The following is a 16,255-nucleotide window of genomic DNA, read 5'->3' as shown; positions in this document are numbered from 1 at the left end:
TTCTATAAAATAAATTGGACTTTATTTCATCCATCAACCTAGTTTTGTCATTTGTCATCCCTGGTGATTAACTAACTAATTTAGCAAGCCACACTATGTAACACAAACATGATACCAACTTTCTCTTCTGCTTTTAGTCAAAAAATACTGCACAAGCTCATGTCAGTTCATAGCTCTGCGCCAAAAACTGCTACTCCATTTTACTGCCATATGGAAATGTGAGTTACATATAATGTATGTACCGAGAGCTCAGAAAGAGGAGTATGGCAAGGATAGCATGAAATACACAGTTTAAAAAGGTGTAAAGTCCTGTCCTCTTCTCTTGAACTCTACCCTGTCTCTGGTCTGCAAATGACACCTCTCAGGCTCGCTTAGGAGTTACTATGTAAGCACCCATCTGGGAATGTAGCCAACATTGGGGCGGTCTAAACTATATTCCCTGTTTAGTTTATGGGCAATGTAATTTCTTTACTCTTTTTTACAAAAGAAGGCAGAATGCTGTAAGGGAGGATATACCAAACTGTAAGGGAAGGCAGCTTAATAAAGCCCTTCAACATGTAGTCATTTAGCACCAATAAGACTGATATTCCTGACCTTGTGAAAAAAATGCCTATTAATTTCTCAGTTACCAGAATGCATACAGTTTTTAGCATGCTCTGCAGGCAGAGCTGTGAAAAGCAACAGCGACTTTAAAGAAGAACTGAAGCAGCAGAATATTTCCTGAATTTTTGTCATGTGCTTACTCCGCTGCTGAGATTGTACTAGAGAGAGATAGAAGATGATTTATCTATTGCGGGTTATGGTCTTCCTCCCCCACTCCCCTTCCCAACACCCGCCTCATAAATCTTGCAGAACAGTTCATGCAGCATTAACTCTCTCTGACTTCTTCACTACACATGAAGATAAGGCAGAAGATGTACAGCTTTTGGGATCTAGCCTCTGATGATTTACCATGATCAGTCTGAGAGATGAATCAGGGGGTTCAACAAAGGGGAGGGGCCCTCACGGCTTGTACATTTGTAAACTGTGAGAGAGCCAAAAATACCTCTCAAGTTCTGAAGAATCAAATGCATGGTATTGTTTGTGAGAGATGTGTGATAGTGCAGCAGAGCCACAGACACACTAGTAAGAAAATGTGATTAGTGCAAACCCTTATCCAAGTGCACAATTAATTTTCATATATTTCAGTGGAAACTGAGCACGCTTGGTGCCAGACTCTTAGGTAGGTAAGAGTCAAATGAAAGGCAACGTTGGGATTTTTAAAGCTGTTTGCTGAAAGAGGATAACTAAAATTCTCATGATGGGAAGATCAGAGAACAAATTCCCATTTTTTTCACAAGGTCAGGAATATCAGTCTTATTGGTGCTAAATGACTACATGCTGAAGGGCTTTATTAAGCTGCCTTCCCTTACAGTTTGGTATATCCTCCCTTACAGCATTCTGCCTTCTTTTGTAAAAAAGAGTAAAGAAATTACATTACCCATAAACTAAACAGGGAATATAGTTTAGACCGCCCCAATGTTGGCTACATTCCCAGATGGGTGCTTATATAGTAACTCCCTGTTTCAGAGCAATGAGGGTCTCAGATTTTATCGCTTAACCCAGCAATAGAAATCCTTCTGCATTTTCCATTTTCCCCTTTTTGTCTTTTCTTGTCCCCTCTTTTGTTCCCCGAACTCTTTCCTTTCACCAATGAATTCCCTGGCTCTTTCCTCAAGGTGCTTTCCCTCTACACTTATTTTCCTTCCTTTTCTCTTTGATATCTCCCACTTCTTGACTGCAGTTGTGAGTTGATTTTCAACACCGCCCCTGATGGGTGAATGTGGAAGCGCCTGTTGCACTGTTGCCGAATGCCCAGGAGGGCAGGCTGCTGCTGAGGGACAGACAGACCCCAGCACAGTCCCAGGGCGCAGCTCTGTTTTCTGTTCCGGGCCATAAGTTCCCAGCAAACCTCTTGAAGTGGGAGGATGGAAATTGGCTAGTTCAGCTCAATCCAAGGGGGGAAAAAAAAAAAAAAATTACGAAGGGATCTACTTTGGCATCTTGAAGTAGTATAATTAGGGTGCATCCGACAATTGTGCTGCCTGCTCCACAGGGAACACTGAGCTTTTGCTACCAAGACAACAGAACTCATCTACCTAAAAGTCAGAAAATGCATTTTGGCAAACATTTGTGTGAATACTGTTTTGCAATTTGAAGTACAGAAGGGCCCATGAGAACTACAGTTCTGCTATGTGACCGTGAGCACTTACTGAAGCACGTTTAAATATCCAACAATAAACACATCACATGAACCTCACAGGTATTACAAATGAAAAGCTACCAAGTCCCTAAAATACTGAAAAGCCCCCTCCACGCTGCTGCCACAGAGCCCTTGTCTTTCTTTCTAAACGCCTTGTATAATGCAGCTGTTGAAGCATTTAGCCATTTGTTACAGAATTTATAAATGGATTTGCTTTTTGTCACAGGTGTCCTAGTGAGAAATGTCTTGTTGACACAGACTTCTATGAAAACCATCTTTTAAGTTCATGGAAAATGTACGTTGAATAGACATTAATATTTCAACAGCTTTTATAGAAAGCTGCCTTATAGATTAAAAATGCCAGGATCACAGTGACTCCTGAGCAATGTAAGCCTTACCACTTGTACTAAGACAGACACAAACTCATTATGAAATGAACACAGGGTGGGACTTGCTCTACCATGCTTACTCATGCTGAACAGAGTGTACCTAGACAATTTCCCCTTGGGACTCTTCTACAAAATGTAATACAGGCCTGTTCAGCCTAAATTGAGAAAAGAAATGTAATAAAACATTCACTTTTTAACACCTTAAAGTGCTCATCTGTTGCTTCTAATGAGACCAAACTGGTATACTTCTGGTGCAGTGCCTGGATGAATCTCAGTAATCAGCAGACTGACGTTTTCTTTCTGCAGCTCTAGTGCACAGTGGAAAAAAGACGTATGTACATAGGGAGAAAATATTCAATAAATATAAGCCAACCTTCCCGAATGCCAACTACAACAACACTGCCTGGATGGGAAAGGCCTGCTTGCTGGCGCTCCATAGCTGGCTTGGACACATGCTTTGCCACTGAGATTTGAATCTCTTCAGTATGAAGCAGCAGACTGATGAGACGAAGAAATCCAGCTCTAATTCAGGCTCTGGAAGAAATTAGGCTGTAGGGCTTATGTAGAGCTTTTGTGTGCATTCTTTGTCAGTGTGATCCTTTGTGTCTCAGTAGCACAAACCTGTCATTTGCTTCTGACTTCTTGTCCTTATCACAGGATCCATTCTTCAACCTCTTGTGCTCTGTCCCACTTTCTCTGTTCAGACAACACTAATCTTTCCTTTGCTTGGCACAGTTGTCCTCCAACACAGCAAGCTGCTGTTCTGGTCTAAATTATCCCAACCTAGTTCCTTGGCTGCATATCCATCACACCTGCTGTCCTTCACTGCAGCATGCCCCTGGATGCAGGACTGCATGTCTCTTGCTGTGAGCCAAACACATCTGCCCTGGAGTTATGCAATGCCAGATCATGTTTAGGGAGAATCTGCATGGTGTTAACAAGCCAGCAGCAGGTAACACAGGAAGAGGCTATACAGAGAGGTGGGTCCAACTGCACCACATGTAAGCTTATTCTAAAGGATTATCCAAACAAAGTTGCAATACTTTTAGGAAGCTTATCCTGAAATATGGAGAGGGTCACTCCAGGAAGGAGCCCCAGAGGCATGCAAGCAGGTAGGTAATGCAGACAGGCACCTATGGGGCCACTGAGACTCCTTCAGCTCACATCTACACAGCTGCATAAATACAACTCCTGCCCATATCCCTTTCCCCCAGTTTAGTTCCTGTCCCCACTAAGTTTGAACCTATTCCCTCCTCCACATTGCCTTGGCACCAACAAGGGGGTCACTGAACGCACACAGGAGACAGGCTTCCTGCTCTCATTTCCAGGGCTTGGCCACATCCCAGCCCGCAGCAGCTGGCTGTGGCTGCTAAGAGAAACTCCACTTCGCCTCTGCAGCCCTGGGACAGAGCGTGCTCAGACATCCTCCATCGGCAGCACACGCAGGCTCGTCAGTGCTAATTGCTGGGAGAGCCTAACCAAACTGATGTCATGCTCTTTGGAGATTTCGGTTACTAAGTGCAAGCAAGTTTCTACTGAGCACACACACAAAACTGAGAATTCTTGCAGGAGTACTGAAATGTGAGCATATTTTTCACAAACACAGTAAAAGACAATTCCCTGGCGAGCTACAGGCAACTGGGAACATTTTAGTAGGACGACTTAGGCAGTCGCAATCACATAAAGTGTTAGCAACACTGCCTACAGTCATTCTATCATCAGTGAGCTTGGAGGCACAGAGAAGCACACAAAGTTGCGCTTATTTATGATGCATTTATTTATGAGAACGACAGAACAATTTAGGTTAGGAGGGACCTCTGGGGGTCATCTAGCTCAACTTCATAGTCCAGGCAGGGCCCTTGTCAAACTTAGATCAGGCTGCTGAGGGCCATGCCTTGTCCTGCTTCAAGTATCACCAAAGATGGAGATCCAGTGGCTTCTCCAGCAAAATCTGCTCCACTCACAGAGGAAGAATTTTTCCCTTATGTTCAAATGGGTCATCTTCTGTTGCGGTTTGTGACCACTGCCCCTTGCTATTTTGTGTGTAGCTCTCAGAATAAACTGGCCTGTCCATAAAAGCTCCTGTATGTAATGGAAAACAAACCCAGTTTCTTCAGCTTGCCTTTGTATATTGTGTGCTCCTGCCCTCTAACCATACTAGCGGCTCTGCGCTGGACTGACTCCAGCTTCTCAGCAATATTTGTAAGTATTTATAAAGCTCTCCAGATTGCACAATCCCACAAGAACAGACTGACTTAACAACAGTAAAATAAATATTATGAATACATTTTGTGGATCCTTCATGATTCATTAAAGAAAATGATTGCTAGTGAACTAGTAAATCAGGGCAATAATTACAGCAGAGTACAGGGCAGTGTCTGCAGGCATGTTTTATAATAAGGTTAAAAAAATAAAGCTTATGTAAGAATATAGATATTAGGTAGAAAATATCCTGAGGAGTTTGGTAACTCTAAAAAGAAACAACATAAAGCGTGTTTGGTGTTAGTATGTGTTACAGATTCTCAGTTGCAATCCCTTTCTGTTAGAATATTGCACTTATAGCAATGCCACATATTTCTGTGAAATGAGATGATGTTGATGCACTTCTCAAAAATCTTTCAGAATAGAAAGTCTCATTAATCACTTTCTACACTTAGGAATTGGAAACACTCTTTGTGACTGAATGCTGGTCAGTTTGTTTCAAGTGGTGTCTACACAGAAGCTCATCAAATAATCCAACAGCCCTTGGGAAACAGCAGCTGATGACAACTTCTCCAGCATAGTGAGGACATTATAATAATAAAAAACATTAAAACAAAAGAATACTTTGAATATTAGCGTTATGATGCATTTGAAATTGAAGGGCTAAGTATGTTGAGATTGGTACAAGAACATTTAGGGGCCCAATAACAATTTAAATTAAACATATACTGTCTATGAATCTATTTTTAACATTGACAGAAGTAGTAAAAATAATAACAGTACAGTAGCAGCACTGCTAAAAGAGGTGATATAAAAATATTTTCTCTTTAATTCTGTCTGCCTCTGTACTCTTTGTAGCAGGAAGTTTTCCTGTCTGCCTTGGAATAGTAATTAATATCTCTGCAGTTGGGCTGCCTCTTTTACACAACAATATAATAGCATGAGAAAAAATGGAAAATGAAAATGTGGACATGACACTGCTAAAAAGCTTCTGGATTTGGGAACAGGAAGAAAATCTCTAAATGTTATAAGTATATTTTTGAAGATCAATTGTGGAAGTGTCTCTTTAATTCCTATGCATTTCTGACATATCTAAATAACAGATGAAGACTGCCACTGAAGAGAAGTGAGCGTCATGTGCTTGATTTGCAGCGTTACCTAAAAACCCATAACAGCTGTCCCCTTTCCCTCCTTATCTTTACAAAACAACTGTTGAACTCTCCTAACAACTCCCTGCTTCAGCTTCACATATTCCTTTCCTATCTGGCACAGTACCTTCTGCTATGATTTCCAAATGTCCTGACACACGCTTGTGCATGTACTGCTGCATCTGCTACTCATTAGGAGGGATATTTAGCCTGGTTTGAGAATGAGGCTCTTCGGCAGGGAAAGGAAGCCTGCAAGTTAGAAACACCTTTTCAGTCCATTTCTATTAATTTTTATACACACTAAAACATTAAGAAAAAAACCTGTTAACCTTCTCCAGAAGGTCAACGTATATGTGCAGACAGATTCAGGTTTCTTCCCAAGATGCTGGAAAGTGATTTCTTTTGCCTTCCTTTGAACTTCCAGTCAGACTGGCATTTTTCCACATACCTGTCTATGACAGACCTTTTCTATCAACAGTTGTTAAAACTCTGTCTAGGCTTGCACAGGCTGAACAACAACTTCAAACTGCCTAATCCAGCCAAAAATTATAGTACGTCACCATGGAACAGAAACAGCAGACAAAGTTATCAAATGTCAGCAAATGTGCACAATGGCCGAGAAAGCCCTTGTAACCTACATTAGCTTAAAAGGCTTTGCAAACATACCAGAGCAAAGTAACAGGATATTTAGCTCATTCTTGACTTGAACTGCAATACTAGAAATTATTTTATTTACTCTCTCTATATTTATGTGAAGACAAGAGATTAAAATCATCAGGTCAATATGCAAACAAAATATAGTTAACACATATACACACCTGCTGCTTCCGTTTCCATCTAGTGGCCAAATTATGTTTAATTTTTCCTTATCTTCTTCATATACTAGTCTTCTTTTTGTCTTATTCCAAAGAGTTTTATACAGTTGACAACAGAGCTAGAAAATCGATATTCGTAGAACAATATACGAAATTTTGCTGATTCACTGCAGGTTTTTCACCATAATAACATTTGGAAACAGGCCTCTCCGACATCTGGCAGCAAGACTAGGAAAATGATAGCTGCACATCTCTAAATCCACAAAGTGTGTTTCCAACAGTAAACCTTACTGTCTCCCCAGAACCTTTTACTATTCCTCACTAAAGAAACAAATATGCAAAACATTATTTTAAATACTCGTGCCTCTGTCAGTAAAAAATGGTGCCACTCGTCAAGAAGGAACGGCCATGATTATGAGAACTCTAAGTCCTGTTGACAAATGGAACAGCTTATCATATCCAGAACAAACGTTATAAATCAGCAACTAGTTATGACAGGCAGAGTTAGGGCTCACTGTTTCGACATAGAAACAAACATCTCTAATTTCCATGACAATACTGCATGTAGATTCCAGTTGTGTCTGCTCATAAGATCATGTCAAGGCATCATGAGCTTGATGGACTTAAGCCATGATTTGTTTTCAGAGTGGAATATGTCTACTTTTTAGAGAATCATCTTAACAAAGATCCTTAATCATTATCCAAAGTATAAACAAGACTGTCCAGCTTCTGACTGCAGATAGAAAGGTCAAATCACACATGCAGCTTGGTGAGAAACGTACTATCTTCTAAATCTGAACAGATTTTGTTTGCTTGTTTCTGGAGGCAACCTAACTCAAAGCATTAATACATTTTATGTCTTGAAATACAAATTTCAAAAGCATAGGAATGACTATGGTATGTAGTGAGCTCATATATAAAGCTTTGGGTATTCATCAATTAAAAATATTACATACCTTGTCATGTTGTTTTGTGTTAAAAATATTTAGTTGTTACAAATTCCTTTTTTCCACTAGAAAAGAAAAAGCCTAAAATACTCTTTGCTGGAACCCATTTTGGGTTCATATGCAGGGAAAAGCAGTATCAGCCTTCTTCATTTATCCCTCCTTTTTCCAGAAAAGTTTCATACTCAGTTCACCTTCTTCAATTGCTCTGGTTTTCTACCATTTTCTTTGTTTGCATTTCCATGTTTTGCTCAGTGAGCACTCAGCCATGGATCTGGCAGAACTGGCATCCTTCAGCACAGTTCACCATTTTCTAGTGTTATCTTCCTTGAACCACATATCAATCCTGGCAATTTTCCACCACTCAGTAAAATAAATCCAGGAACAGCTTTCAATTTTGAGTGTTGTTGGGAGCAAAGGGTTCTCACTGCCTTACAGAAGTAAATGAAGGCCTAACAGCCATACTTAATCCTCTGAAATGTAAATGTTCTGTCCGAGATTAATAAATTACCTTTATAGGACTATAAATTGCAGTACAGAGCACTTGTGCAAATTTGCTCCTACAGGTATTTAAATACTACTGCAACTGAAAATCAGTAAAACTTGAATGTTGTTCATTCAGAATACAGATATGCTGTTCCTACCTTTCAACTTAATACATATCAGATGATGTAATTGTCACTAGAATTACTAAAAGAGTATTGCAACATGTGTGGACACATCTACATACAACTCCACCTTATACAGAGGGCTTGCTCTCGGTTTATGAAATGGTTAGTTACCATGTCCTCAATAGACACCACCTCTGACCACACACCATCTCAGCCTGTCTGGGATCACACAAGCACAGAATAATTTAAATGGGAAGTCTCTTTGATGGTTATCTAGTTCACTTGCAAAGCAAGGCCAACATCAAAGTTAGATCAGGCTGCTAAGGCCCTTGCTCAAGTCCCTGTTGAATATCTCCAAAGGCAGGGTTCCTGCAGCGTCTCTAGCATTCTCCAGTGCTCAACCACTTGCTGTGGAAGAACTTTCTCCTTATGTCCAAGTGGATGTTTGCTGTTTCAGCTTGTGGCCACTGCCACTTGTGTGCATAATTTCGAGAGGTAACTGACTCCACCTTACATCTAACAGCCCTTGCTGTACTGATGATAGCAGAAAACAGAAATCTGACCCCCTTTCTTCAGGTTAAACAAGCCCTGTTTCTTTAGCCTCCTGTACACCAAGTGCTCTAGCCCTCCATCCATGTAGTGGCCATCCACTGGATCCTGGTCTGTTGTTAGTCTTCTGCCGGGATGTCCCACAGAAAACCAGACACAATACACCAGCATGGAACTGAGGGGAACGGTCTCCTTCCTTGACCTGCTCGCAATGCTTTCGATAGTGCAGTCCACTGTGTGGCTAGCCTTGAATCTCACCCATCATCACACACCTCTGCCTTTTATGTTTTGCCTTTCTCATGTGGCACTGAACAATTTTTCAAGAAGCACCCTGGCATGGGGATCTGTACAGACCATATCTGCAAGAATTCACCATTGTTTAACAGTTTTTAAAATAATTATTATACATGATCTGTACCGTAACACTTTTTTCTGTGCACATTTTGCATATTTTTTTCAGGTTGCAGACATCCTTCATATCATTCCATAAATACATCTCTTTGTCTCAGAAAAGCCAAAGTATTCTCATAAATTATATATGGTAAGTAAGTGAAACTGTCAAGATGTTACTTGCCAGGAATTTTGTATCTCAGTGGACTAGAAGTAAAATCTGGAGTGTGATACCAGCATTACAAACAGTATCTCTCTACTTCATGCTTTCAGTGAGAGAAATAGTATCTGAAGCTAAGGAAAACATAAAATAAAAACAAACACAGGAGAAATTTTCTTCCACCCCTTCCCAAAACACCAGATTTGACTTGTGTACACATGGAAAGGTCTTCCTTTCCAGTAACTGAGAAGTCAAAAAAGGTTGTTCACAGTATTATTGGATCATGATCTATCAGTATAGTGCATAGTTTAAAAATATTACATTTATTACTAATGTAATAGAAAAATGCAAAACCCAGTAAAATGAGAAACCTGTTTCTCTATTAGGGTTTTACAGTTTTTCCTCTGCCAAGCTTCCATATTCTTAATCATCACACTATCCTGAAGATTTCTGGAAAATTACTGTTTCTCTGTACCTCTGTTTCCCTCAGCAGTTAAACAAAAATAATACTCACTAAACATGTTCCTGTGATTCTATATCTAGATATCTAGACTGTTGTGATTCTATCTCTATTAAGTATTTGATATTCTCAAGCACAAGGGTCCTCTATAAGAAGCATACGCTGTGGTTGTTTTTATCTATATACATGGTTCTGCTACCAAGTCTGCACTGTATATGAAGACACGAAGAGTTTTGTAAAAATCATTTATCATAACAAGCTGTACTACTACTACTACTAAACTATTTTATTTATAGTGAAATATTGGTGAATATAATTTATAATGCTGGTATAGGCTAGTATAACACTAGTGGAACACTACTATAGGCATCTTGCCTTGAATGGGTGACCAGGTCACAATCCCCCCACAGCCGTGGCTGGTGAGATTGCTTTAAATTAACAGGCACTGCAAACAATTATTTTAAAGCAGCTTGCCGTGTTAAAACAACGTGGTGATCCAAACCCCACAATTCTTCTTCTTTTTTTTTTTTTTTTTCACCAAATGTCCTATGGTTTTATTGATAACTATTTATCCAACATTATGGCTAGCTGTACAACTTTGCCTTTAACATAAATGAAGAAATTGGAAAATAAGCCAACTGCACTTACGAAAGAGTATAAAACAAAGACTGAACATTGATTTAAATGACTGAATTTTTTCCACATAATTCAGAACGGCAGAGAGAGAATTTGGATTTCACAAGTGACAGCAGGTTTGATACAATTCACGATGTCGTTTATTATCTTTGTGGGTAAACTGCTCAGCTGCTTATTTTTGAAAGGAAAAAACCCCACAAAATCCACCCTTTAACCTCCAATTCTCTCATCACACAAAATACGCTAAGAACTAACAACACTAGATATCCATGCCTAAAGCCTTTTATGTCTGAAGTTCTTCCCTTATAAGAGTTATTTTCAGTTCTTCAGCTACATCAGACAGCATCAGCTTGCTGCCAAGAGCCTGTGTTCTCGGACGTGGCTGCAGATCCAGAGGAGGGATAAAGACTCCTCAGCTGGAAAAACCTGGTTACAGAAGGAAGTACCAAAAGAGACGCTGAGAGCTGCCCATCCTTGTTCTGAAAAGTTCTGAAGTTTTCCTTCTGGTGGTATTTTTTTTTTTTTTTTTTTTTTTTACTCTAACTGGAATGGTACTCATTTCACACAAAAAGTAGAAAAGGAGCCAAGGACTCCCTCAAGCTGACTAGAGACTTCAGTATTTCCAGTATTTTCTGTGGAAATAGCACAAATACCAGAATGCAAGAGGACATACCAACACAGGAGCTGCCCTGATTCTTCACTACCTTTCTATTACTCCTGCTCAATAACTGAACTTTCATTTGGGCATAATGTCTTAAAACTATAGCATAAGGTAGGCAGACAAAGGAAACATCCATAGAAAAGTAAGACTTTTGAGACCCTTACTCTTTTACTGCTTTTTTTTAAACACTGGCTGTGTAGTATTTGTCTCAATTAACACTATCTTTGATCATGTTACTCCAGCAAGCTTTTATCAGATGCAATAATCAGTATAAAATGGACTAAACCCAACCAGAATTACTTTCACTGTTCTGCGCACACTGCGGCAGTGCAAAATTAGCAATGCCAGCGGGCTTCTTCTCTCCAGGGTATGGCTTGATGAGACCCCTGTGCTGCCATCAGGTAGTATCTGCACCCAGTATCCCAGGCACAGCCTGAGAGAGACACCTTTGTTGTTTGAGGATGTTGGTTCTCCATTTCAGGACATCAACATTAGGGGCATCTGAGCAGTAACAGCCTGGGGAAGGCCACACTGACGAAGACCTCCACAGAACATGTTCCAGAGCTTTACTCATCCTTGTTGGCCTTCTCTGCATTTTTCTAGTTCTGCTGTATGTTTTTTGGGGTGGGGACAAGCAAAGCTGCAATGAGCAGTAAGCTGACCTCCTCAGGGGACAGCCTGCCACAATGGCAAAATCCCAGCTTTGAGTCAGGATTGGAGCCTGTGAATTTATGTGCCCTGTTAGGGCTGTATTTTGCTTATAAGCATCATTCTACGTTTATCTGCACCAGGTATCATTTGTTGATTTATTACCCAGGCACTTGCCTGGTAAGGACTTTCTGCAGCTCTTCAATTGGCCCTTCATGGTTTAGTGGAGCATTGGCAAACTTCTTTTTTGCAAACCTCAGCACTGCCTATTCGTTTATGAACATGTAGAAAAGAACAGGTCCCAGCACAGACGAGATCCCCTCACTGATTCCTGCTCTCTGCTTCCCAGCCTGCTTGTCCATGCAAGTACAGCCTCCCTCATACCTCCAAGGGATTAATTTTTCCCTACACAGATTTGGATGGATTTCCTTTTACTATGCCCGCTTAACTAACTATTGTTTTATGTCTGCGCACTAACGATAATTCAAGATGGAAAAAAAATCCAATAAATCGCAATCAATCAACTAGATTTTACGTACTTTCCTGAACAGTTGTACTTTCCCACACAGCTTGCTGGTCTGGCACACCGTGCCTGCTGGTTTGAAGGAAGAGCTGTCAGTCTCTGTCCAGAGAGGATGCTCTGTATCTGGCCCAGGAAATGTAGTTTTCTGGGGCTGTGTAAGATTTCTAAATACTTCTATTCACTGATTCTGCATGCAGTGTGAAATTAAGCTGCAGGTCTCAGGAAAAAACAGAGAGGTGAGAAACTACTTCACCAGGAAGACTGAATCCTGTTTCATGATATGGCTGTGATCTAACCCTGTCCTGGAAGCATATATTTTCAACTTCCCGTACTACTTTATTTCTGAGGATGAAAGAAGGATTTAAGTTTCCACAGCTTTCAACACACACCATTTTAAGTACACCAAAAATAATTTTAAATAAAAATGAAAACACACAAATGGAAAAAGCCTTAGTCCCTTCCAGTAAGAATCCTCCCACAATACCAAAACGAAATGTCCAATATATGGCCCCTCTAGACAGGTTTCATTTGCTGTATTTTGTTGTCTTTTATGAACAACACACTATTTTAAGCATCTAAATTGCAACATGATTCACACTGATGATAAAAGCCAGCAGAACACATTTGAACTCTGCACATAACCATCTCCTCTTGTTTACAATGGTTTAGAACTGCCCTAATGTATTTACACAGGTTAGGCAGCTTAAAAAAGCTGGAAGACAGGAAACCTTTGGGCTAAACTAAACACGATTAAAGTTCACTGTAATGGATGAAAAAAATAATCAGAGCAAGCCACAACAAAAAAATCCAGAACAAGTTTTACAGACCCTTTACATAGAAGAGTTTTGTTGTTGAAAACACAACTAAGTGCAATTTTCTCAGTTATTAAAAAAGACTGGTTTATTACAAATTTTTCTTCATGCTCCAAAAGACAAGTTTAGCAAAAGGGTTAAATATGACATTTGGAATATGCTCTTCTGTATTACATTTCATGCTTTAAAGTAAACCATGCTCTGAAGAATCCATCTTCTTCAGTAAGGTATTTTACAAAGTAAAAAAAAAAATGCAGTCAGAAGCTCCCATTGTGCCCATGGTTCCACAATCACAACTATAATATGACAAATATCTGGATTCTTTTATGTAATTTCAAGGAATTGAAACCAGAGATTTATCTACTTAGAGATCTACAAAAAGAAAAATGTTTTAAGTGGTCCACACAATGCATACAAAATATTAAGGTAACTCATCGAAAATATAGGTATCAGTTAGACAAACTACCCTGAAGGTGGAAAAACAATTAAAATTCTTCTTTTAAATCTGCAAATTGGTATTTCAGTGAGAAAGATACTTTCTAGGATTGTTAAAATCTTTTGTAGCTTGAACCATCTTCTCCCTACATTTAAGTAATTTGGAGTAACGTATTCTTAAAATTCTTTAAAACCATTTAAAAAGAGTAGAACTTTTATAGAATATTTTTTATATTCACATGTTTTTAGTAGTGTCTTTTCTTCATTAGTAAATTACTGAGCAACAGGGAGCAAGATGTTTAATTTCCTACTTTCACTTTCAGTATTGTTAGTTGCTACTTTCACAATGGTAGGTAAAGGATTTTACTTAAATGTGAGATCACCTAGTTTAAATTAAAATTGTAATTTAAGTAAATAAAAGCATATGAACTATGACAATTAGATGTCTATCACTTCCCAAAATCCCACTAAGTATCTAGTCATCTGTAGACATCTTCTCATCCTTGAAAAGTATACATTAATGTATACTCCAAGTACAGATTACTATATCCACCATAATCAGAGTAATAATATGTACAGTATCCATCTTTTCAGACTAAAAAGAAATCCTCAAAAGAAAAAAAAAGGGAGGAGAGCAGGGTAAGAGCCTAATAAAAGACACAAAGCCACATAGTTAAAGGATCCCTAAGGCCCATGCTTGTGTGATACCTGTGTGTTGTCCTATATTTAGGAAAAGAGCTGCTGCTGCTGCCGAAGGTGCTCACGCACACCACAGAAGTGACAGGCAGGAACAAGTGTTTGCTTGCTGTCCTAAATGATGTTACAATTGACATTTATATTAATCCAGTCAGTATTTGGGTACACAGAAGGAATTGGCAGGTTAGACTGTTTTCATGGCAGGGAGGAAGCCAAGCACTGTACTCTAGTGCTGGTGTTTCTTTCGTCTCACTGAACGGTGCCAAATTCATAGCTCAAAGCAAATGTGCAGCTCAGCTAGTGACAATGCAGCCTCTTCCACAACATTTCATCAATATGTTTTAATGCGCTTCACACAGGTCCCCTGTAAAAGGACAGTGGTGCAGCTACACTTAGAGAAGTCCTTGCTCTGCTGATGCATTAATAGCAAAACAATTATATTTCTTGATCCTAGTGATTTTCTAATGCAGCTTTCTAGCAAGCAGTTGGCTTCAATAGCACATCTAAAACCTTTCAGATATTAAGAAGCTTAGAAATAGGTCAAATTTAACCCGTCAAAGACAGTATCTAGAACGGACACAAGCACTTGCTTGTACAAGTACCTTCTGCAAGCACATGCTGGTTAGCAGAAACCATGGATCCCTGGCACCCCTTCTCCTGTCCCAGCAGAGACGCTGTGGTCACTACCTGACACCATGGGCATCTGGGTCACTTACAGCTTCTCCAAACTCTAGTCATCTGACCTGAGATTTTCTAAATCACGTGTGCGTCTCATGACAGAAGTATTTTAGAAAACATCACATGGGACAATACAGCCTTTTCTGAGTACAAGAAAAGGAGAAAATAGGTTCATAATTCAAAATAAAATACTTTCTTCTTTGAAAAGCTCCAGAATTTCCATTTTTATGTTTGCACCATATTATTCCATGTGCAGAAGGGCTACAGGGTCACATGGGCAACAACTAAAGAAACATAAAAGCTTCTTAGGACTGGCTGTGCCTTTCTATATGCTCAGAGCACAGCAATGAGTTGAAGCAAAGCCAAGAGGCACTCTGGGTATCTCAGCTACTTGACCAGCCCCATAGACACAGTGTTCCAGGTGCTGCTGATGCTACCAAAATCTTTGACATTAAAAGGAACCTTTTGTATCTCTCTTTGAACATGCTACACCAGGGAAGAAACGTGTATGCACACTATGTGCATATGTTGACTCACAGATTGAAGAATATGTCTGAACACAAGCTCCATTCAGATATAAAAGTGTGGGTGGCCATTTCAGAGTTTCCCATGGCAACAATTAGTTACGGGCCCACATTAGCACAAGTCCTTGCCTGTTGGAAGAAAAGCATGATTTCTGCAAGTATGCAGATTTATGCAGAAAACCAATATGCGCTGGAGGAAGCTTTGGTGTTTTCTCTGCTGGCTGGTGGTGTCCCCTACCTCCTGACAAGCACACACGCGCCTTCCCCTGACTGGGTGGAGGGAGGCAGCCTGCCAGTTTAGCAAGTGGTTGAAGAAGTGATATATTTTTTTATTGTTTTGCTCTGCACAATAAATGCAATGCTGTTGACAGAGGATACCACACAACCTCAGCAATTTCATCACCATAATTTCTGATCAACTCAAACCAATTAAGTATATCCTTAAAGTGCCTTCACACTTCACAGCTGGGGAGCTGGGACACAGATACTGATCAGTTTGCCAAGGACACAGAGGAATTTCTGCGGCATAGCCAGACACTGAAAGCTTGTTTCAGACCAATGTCGTTATTACAGAAATACTACTCTTCCTGGAGTCACGGAGATCTTGCCTACATTAGGACAAGTAAGTGGCTGTGGAAGCTCACCCGTTCCTGTCAACATGCCTCAGCCTCATCCAAAGGGCACAGGTTATTACCACCCCTTTTCCTTTCTGCTGAGACCCATGACAGGTCC

General features: G+C 39.9%; 1 protein-coding gene across 2 annotated transcripts in view; it reads right to left on the bottom strand.

The window, feature by feature from the left end:
- The window catches only part of GHR (growth hormone receptor), a 128,279-nt gene that overhangs the window by 35,799 nt on the left and 76,225 nt on the right, over positions 1–16,255 (bottom strand). The window lies entirely within an intron of this gene.

The sequence above is a fragment of the Tyto alba genome, unplaced genomic scaffold (assembly GCF_018691265.1).
Source record: "Tyto alba isolate M040663 unplaced genomic scaffold, T.alba_DEE_v4.0 Super-Scaffold_42, whole genome shotgun sequence".
Taxonomy (NCBI): Eukaryota; Metazoa; Chordata; class Aves; order Strigiformes; family Tytonidae; genus Tyto; species Tyto alba.
The sequence above is the reverse complement of the archived record's forward strand: the minus strand, read 5'-3'. Positions and strand labels throughout refer to the sequence as shown.